The 6,796-nt window shown below is 34.7% G+C and overlaps 1 long non-coding RNA gene across 1 annotated transcript in view; it reads right to left on the bottom strand.

Moving 5' to 3' along the window:
- Positions 1-231: 231 nt before the first annotated feature.
- The window catches only part of LOC139076656 (uncharacterized), a 36,424-nt gene continuing 29,859 nt past the window's right edge, over positions 232-6,796 (bottom strand). Inside the window, exon 4 of the long non-coding RNA XR_011528475.1 lies at positions 232-6,425. This is a non-coding gene — a long non-coding RNA (uncharacterized lncRNA). The remainder of the gene's footprint in view (positions 6,426-6,796) is intronic.

Here is a 6,796-nt window from a genome sequence, read left to right as displayed (position 1 = left end):
ATGATCTTTTTAATATATCAGTGATATTGGCCTGTAATTTTCTTTTTTATATCATCCTTGTCTTGTTTTGGTATCAGGGTAATGTGGGCTTCATAAAATGCATTAGGAAGCTTCCCCTCCTCTTCAATTTTCTGGAAGAGTTTGAGAAGGATAGGTATTAAGTCTTCTTTGAATGTTTGGTAGAATTCACGAGGGAAGCTGTCTGGTCCTGGACTTTTATTTTTTGGGAGGTTTTTGGTTACTGTTTAAATCTCCTTACTGGTGATTGGTCTACTCAAATTCTCTATTTCTTAGTGATTCAGTTTTGGAAGGTTGTATGATTCTAAAAATTTATCAGTTTCTTCTAGATTATCCAATTTGTTGACGTATAGCTTTTTCTACTATTCTCATAATCTTTTGTATCTCTGAGGTGTCTGTTGTTATTTCTCCTCTTTCAATTCTGGTTTATTTTATTTGGTGCTTCTGTCTTTTTTTCTTGGTGAGTCTAGCTAAAGGTTTGTCAATTTTACTTATCTTTTTAAATAACCAGCTCTTCATTTCTTTGAGTTTTTCTCTTCTCTTGTTTTTCACTCCCTATTTCATTTATTTCTGCTCTGATTTTTATTATTTCCTTCCCTCTACTGATTTTGGGCTTTGTTATTTTTTTTCTAGTTCCTTTAGGTACACTGTTAGATTGTTTGAGATTTTTCTTATTTGTTGAGGTAGGCCTGTATTGCCATAAACTTCCCTCTTAGAACTGCTTTTGCCATATCCCATAAATTTTGGTGTGTCATGTTTTCATTTTCATGTCTCCAGGTATTTTTTGATTTCTCCTTTGATTTCTTCATTGACCCAATAGTTGTTTGGTAGCATTTTGTTTAACCTCCACGTATTTGTGGCTTTTCCAATTTTCTTCCTCTAGTTGATTTCTAGTTTCATACCATTGTGGTCAGAAAAGATGCTTGGAATTATTTCAATCTTCTTAAACTTATTAAGACTTGTTTTGTGACCTAATGTGTGTCCTGGAGAATGTTCCATGTGCATTTGAAAAGAATGTGTGTTATGCCGGTTTTGGATGAAATGGTCTCTATATATCTACTAAGTCCATCTGGCCTAATGTGTCATTTAAGGCCAATGTTTCCTTATTGATCTTCTGTTTGGATGATCTATCCATTGGTGTAAGTGGAGTGTTAAAGTCCCCTACTATTATTGGATTACTGTCTATTTCTCCTTTTATGTCTGTTAATAGTTGCCTTATATATTTAGGTGCTCCTATGTCAGGTACATAGATGTTTATGTGTTATATCCTCTTGTTGGATTGTTCCCTTTATCATTATGTAGTGCCCTTCTTTGTCTCTTGTTATAGTATTTGTTTTAAAGTCTATTTTGTCTGATATAAGTATTGCTACTCCAGCTTTCTTTTCATTGCCATTTGCATGGAGTACCTTTTCCATACCTTCACTTTCAGTTTGTGAGTGTCTTTAGGTCTGAAGTGTGTCTCTTGTATGCAGCATCCTTGTTTTGCTTTGTTTTTTAAATTTTCTTTCCTTTTTTTTTGTGAGGAAGATTCTCCCTGAGCTAACATGTATGCCAATCTTCCTCTACTTTTTTGAATGTGGGATGCCTCCACAGCATGGCTAATGAGTGGAGTAGGTCCAAGCCTGGGATCTGAACCTGAGAACATGGGCTGCCAAACAGAGTGCACAGAACTTTAACCATTCGCCACAGGGCCAGCCCCTGGGTTTTATTTTGTTATCCAATCAGCCACCTCATGCCTTTTTATTGGAATATTTAGTCCATTGACATTTAAAGCAGCTGTTGAAAAGTATGTACTTATTGCCATTTTGTTACTTTTTTCTGGGTGTTTCTGCAGTTCTTCTCTATTTCTTTCTTCTCTTGTTCTCTTCTCTTGTGGCTTGATGGCTTCTGTTAGTACTATGTTTGGGTTCCTTTCTCTTAATTTTTTGTGTATTTATTACAGGTTTCTGGTTTGTGATTACCATGAGGTTCATATATAATAACCTATGTATATACCAATCTATATTAAGTTGATGGTTCCCAATATTTTTAAACTATGTAGTTATTAGACTTTCCCATGAATCTTGTTAGTTAAATCTGTTAAGAAAGATGCACATATATAATATTGTGTCACATATATATCATTATCTTATCAGATATATTATTATATCACAAATTTGTTTTTAATATTTAAATAACTGAATTTCAATATAATCTATTTCCTTAGCAATTATGTATTTTTAGTTTGGATATTTAAAAATATTATTCTGACAAAAGATCCATAGGCTTTACAATATTGCCAAAGGAGACAAAGATACACAAAATAGTGAAAAGCCATAGTTTAGAAGAGCAGTTGTTCTTAAAGTTGAGTGTACATCAGCATTCCCTAGAAAGCTTAAGACACAAATTACTGGGCCCTGCCCCCAAAGTTTCTGATTCAGCCAATCTGGGGGGAACCTGAAAACTTGTATTTTGAACAAGTTCCCAGGTTATGCTGATGCAACTGGCCCTGGGACTACACTTTGTAAATGATAGCATCACTTAGCTATCAATAGCATCACTTGGAAGAAAGTACGGTCAGCTTTTAAATCAAAACCTAGAATTGTTTAAAAATATTGTGAGGATTTTGGCAAGTAAGAGTGTAGAAGAACTTGAAGATCACACACATTGAGAAGAAATGCTTAAATAATTTTTTGCTATCAGAGCATAGCAAATTCACTGTATAAAGATTTATATGTTAAATAGCTGGCCTCCTTTCATAGTAACAATATGAATCGATAGAAAATATCAACATCATTATCAAAGATGAACACATTTTACTTATTTTTACCTTGATTAAGGAAAGAAATCTGCAAGTAATCAGCATGCCATGTTCAAGAAACCAAAACAGAGAAAATGTGTCTAGTTTTGATCTTTTCAAATGTACATGCCTAAAAACTCAGCATCTCTAAGCATACTGTGCATATGAAGTCTAGCTTCTGAGTGATGAATGATTCATTGCAATGATAGAGAACTCATTCTATTCCTCTTATTCTTACCCAGGTCACTTTTCAGAAAAATCTCCACGATAGAAATTTTTAAATCCAATTGTGTAGATCTTGATATGAACTGATGAATAGTGAAGGGATCTTTACATCTATAATTGATTTAAATTCTGAAAGTTGATTTTGCATTTATAATTCAGAGTTAGTCTTGTTCCAAATTAGATTAGCTGCCTCTGGAGTATTTAATTTCCTCTTGTGCATGTCTATTTCTTCTCAGGCAAAAGTATAAAAAAAAGTTGTGTGGCGATAAACTCTTTTGTTTTATAGCCTCTCCTCCTTGTGACTGTGCATTCTTAATTAACATTAGTCCTGAGTTATATTTGTGAGTGTTAATGGATTAGATTATACATTTAGCAACCCTTCCTAGCAGAGGGAAGAGACAGATGCACAAATAAGAGTTGAAAGAAAAAGATGATGTTACGGGGAATCAATATACAGGATATTCTTTACACACTATGTTCTAGAAATTGATGTCCAGCTCAGAATTCTCACATTATTACATTCTCCTGGGCCCAGTGCAAACAAATTCTTTGCCCATATAACTATTCCATTCAAGAATAGCTTGAAAGCTATTAAAAGACATGGCAATATTTTACTGAGCATAGAGGGAGCTAGAGTGAGAAAGTGTATCAGGGACCAGCATTAATGTGTGTTACGGAAAAGCAAATATGTATGCTTAAAGAGTATTCCCAGGATGGTGGGCAGCAGCCAGATCTCAGAATGGAGCTACATCACTAAATATGTGGGAAAACCAGCAATCAAATAGGTTTAGTAATAAATAAGTCCTGCCAAATTTGACTACAGGCTTTTAAAATTTGAGAATCTCAAGTAAAAAGCCACTTAGATTTCTCCAAGGATAAGACCTGGATCATTTCACTGTTAAACACTACTTTTTTACTGAAAAAAGTAGCAGTAGGGAGAGTGATTGAAATACAGATGCTAAATTACATAAGAAAATAATTTCTTAGTTTCCTTCTTTATCAAAATAAGTGAAAATTTTCATTAGCACCCAAGATCTCTAAGACATTCTCAGATTCATTCTGATTCAGAGAATAAGCAGCTGGGAAAGTATCGGTAGAACTGTGATCATCTCTAATCTTCTCAAGTGTAGAAGGGAGGATGAGCACTTATTAAGGAGTACATGATCATAGCCAATCACTTGATTAATTGTATATGGGTCTCTTTTACATGAAAAGCAAGAAAAAGATAATGTAGCTCTGAAACTTATATTACTAAGTGCTGCTTTAATTATTATTTCCTGTTTTCCCATTTTCTTGTCCACAAGATCCACTTTTTAGGGTGCTTGCTTCCAGTTAAATGAAGAGAGAACTCAGTGTGTCTGTTAGAGAGAGAGAGAAAATCTTAGTCTTGGTGAAACTATTTTGAACTGTTAGATGTATAAAATATTAGTAACATTGACACTCCTGAGGGATTTTATAGTACAGATTCCCTACGTGAAACTGAGGTTTCCCAAGTAACTGATCTTGGGAGCAAGTACATAGTAAAGGAGTTTCAGAAAATCAATTGTTTTTCTGGATGCCTGGTAACAACTTATGGGAAATGCAAAATATAAGAAAAGAAATGAAATCAGAAGACGGACGAAGCAGTAAAGAAAAGTTTTTAAAGGAGAAGCAGGCTGGGTCACATCATATTTAGTTGCACAGAATTCTGAGTGACAAAGGCCAATGTGCAAATCCTAGTTCTGCCGTTTTCTACCTTAGCCTAGTTGCTTAACTTGTTGTGTCTTTGTTTCTTTTTCTCCACAGCAAGAAGGCAAAATACCAACTTTTAGGACTTTGTATGAAGTACATTAGTTAAGATATTTATAACATCTAGTAGGATACTAAGAAATGGAGGACATTTCAATGAACAGAGTTTTAGGTTTAGGCTTGTTAAACAGCTACTATGCATTAAGTATTACGTATTTTACTAGACACTTTATGTTGTTTTCATAGTTACTATTTATCAAAATTTTATGTGCCAAACTCTTTTATAGCTATTTCTTTCATATTAGTTCCTTTTCTCTCAATAGACTGTTCATGGTTGGATGAGTCATTTGTTTTTAAAGATAAATAGTTAAAGTGTGAAGGGAACATTTGTGTTTCTAATTGACAAATAAAAAAGTTTACTTATATAATTCACATTTTATCCAGGAATTTTAAATAATGATGTGTGGCTGTTGATAATGGGTGTGTGGTGGTGATGATTGGGAAAATTTTCTACAGAATTGTCACTTCAAGTAACAAGTATTTAGTAACCATTTTGATAGAAATTCCCATTTGGTTCACAACCTTTGTTCATTAAAAAGAGGTATGGAGCAGATGGTGATAGATACCATATAATGAAGGGCATCTTTGATAGAAATATCATTCTTAGGGAGAGGGCTGCAGTGTAAAGCCTGAAGGTAACCACAATCATCTACCCATAATGGACTCTTTTGCTGGCAAAATTATGGATAGTGTAGAAATCTCATTTCACGTCAATGTACATTATGGTACATGTTGTTGATATTTGTGTCCCAAGCTCAAACACATAGAAGATTTGAAAAATGCCCATTGAATAAATTAATAAATGGATTAATTAAAATCTTTCATACTTACTAATGTTACCAAGGACACCAATATCCTCTTACTCCTCAGCCTCTGCATAATTTGCTAAGTCTGACAAGTTGACTTCTTTCAACTCTCCTCTTTAACTTCTAAGATGTCATTGATCTTTTGTTTTCCTACTTATTTTTGTTTATCATTTTTTCTCTGTCATCTTTACTGACTGTGTAACCATCATAGACCAATTTGGACTGGCCCTATTGTATCGATAATGATGTATCAAAAGTTGTTTTGGAGGGGTAACAAACAAAAACTGCAAGTCATGTGGCTAGAGCATGTTCAGAAGATGGAAACCTTGTCCTTGGATGACCTCAAGCTACCTGGGAAACAAGTTTCCTAACCATGCAATTCAATGTGAAGAGAAGGCAGAATGGGGAGCCTAACAAGAAGTGAGGGGTCCCTTCATTTGTAGCACATCAGACTTATTAGACTGTTACACTCCTACCTCCCAATCAGATTCCACCAAGCTAACATTTTGTATAGCCAATCCCATCCCCAACTCCTTAAAAGTCAGTCCCCACTTCAACTCAGGGAGACAGATTTGAGCCTTGCCTCCTGTCTCCTTGCTTCTTGACCCTGCAATAAAGCTCTTTCTTCTCTCAAAAGCTGGTTCTGTAGCATTGGCTTCTATGCACATAGGGCAGTGAGCCCTTCTTGGCAACAACTGTTCCTCTTCTAACCATCTCTTAAATACAAGTTATTCACTGGCTGTGCTTGATTACCTTCTCCAGTCATATTTGCTCTCTCTTGGTGATCCCAATTAGTGTCATGGCTTCAACTATCACATTCATATTGAAGAAACAGGAGAAACAGAAGAAACAGAAAAAGAAGGGGAGAGGATGAGAAAAAAAAAAGAAGAAAGGAAACAAAGGAAAATTGGTTATTGGAAATATTGAGCTAATATCCCCAAATCATCTCATGTCAATATGTCAAAAGTAGAACTACTTACCTGTCCTGTTAAACCTGATCTTCCTCAGTATTCTGTATTTAATGAGTGTTGCCATCTTCTGTCTTCGCTTAAGCTCAAATTTTAATTATCCTCTAACATACTCTCTTTTCCTGGCTATCTATGTTCAATCAACCTCCATTATCTATTAATTTGTTCTCACTAATGTCTCAGGAATATCATTCTGTCTTCTTCTTCCACTG

This window comes from Equus przewalskii, chromosome 17, assembly GCF_037783145.1.
Source record: "Equus przewalskii isolate Varuska chromosome 17, EquPr2, whole genome shotgun sequence".
Classification (NCBI taxonomy): domain Eukaryota; kingdom Metazoa; phylum Chordata; class Mammalia; order Perissodactyla; family Equidae; genus Equus; species Equus przewalskii.
Note: the sequence above shows the minus strand (reverse complement) of the source record. Positions and strands in the feature narration are given on the sequence as shown.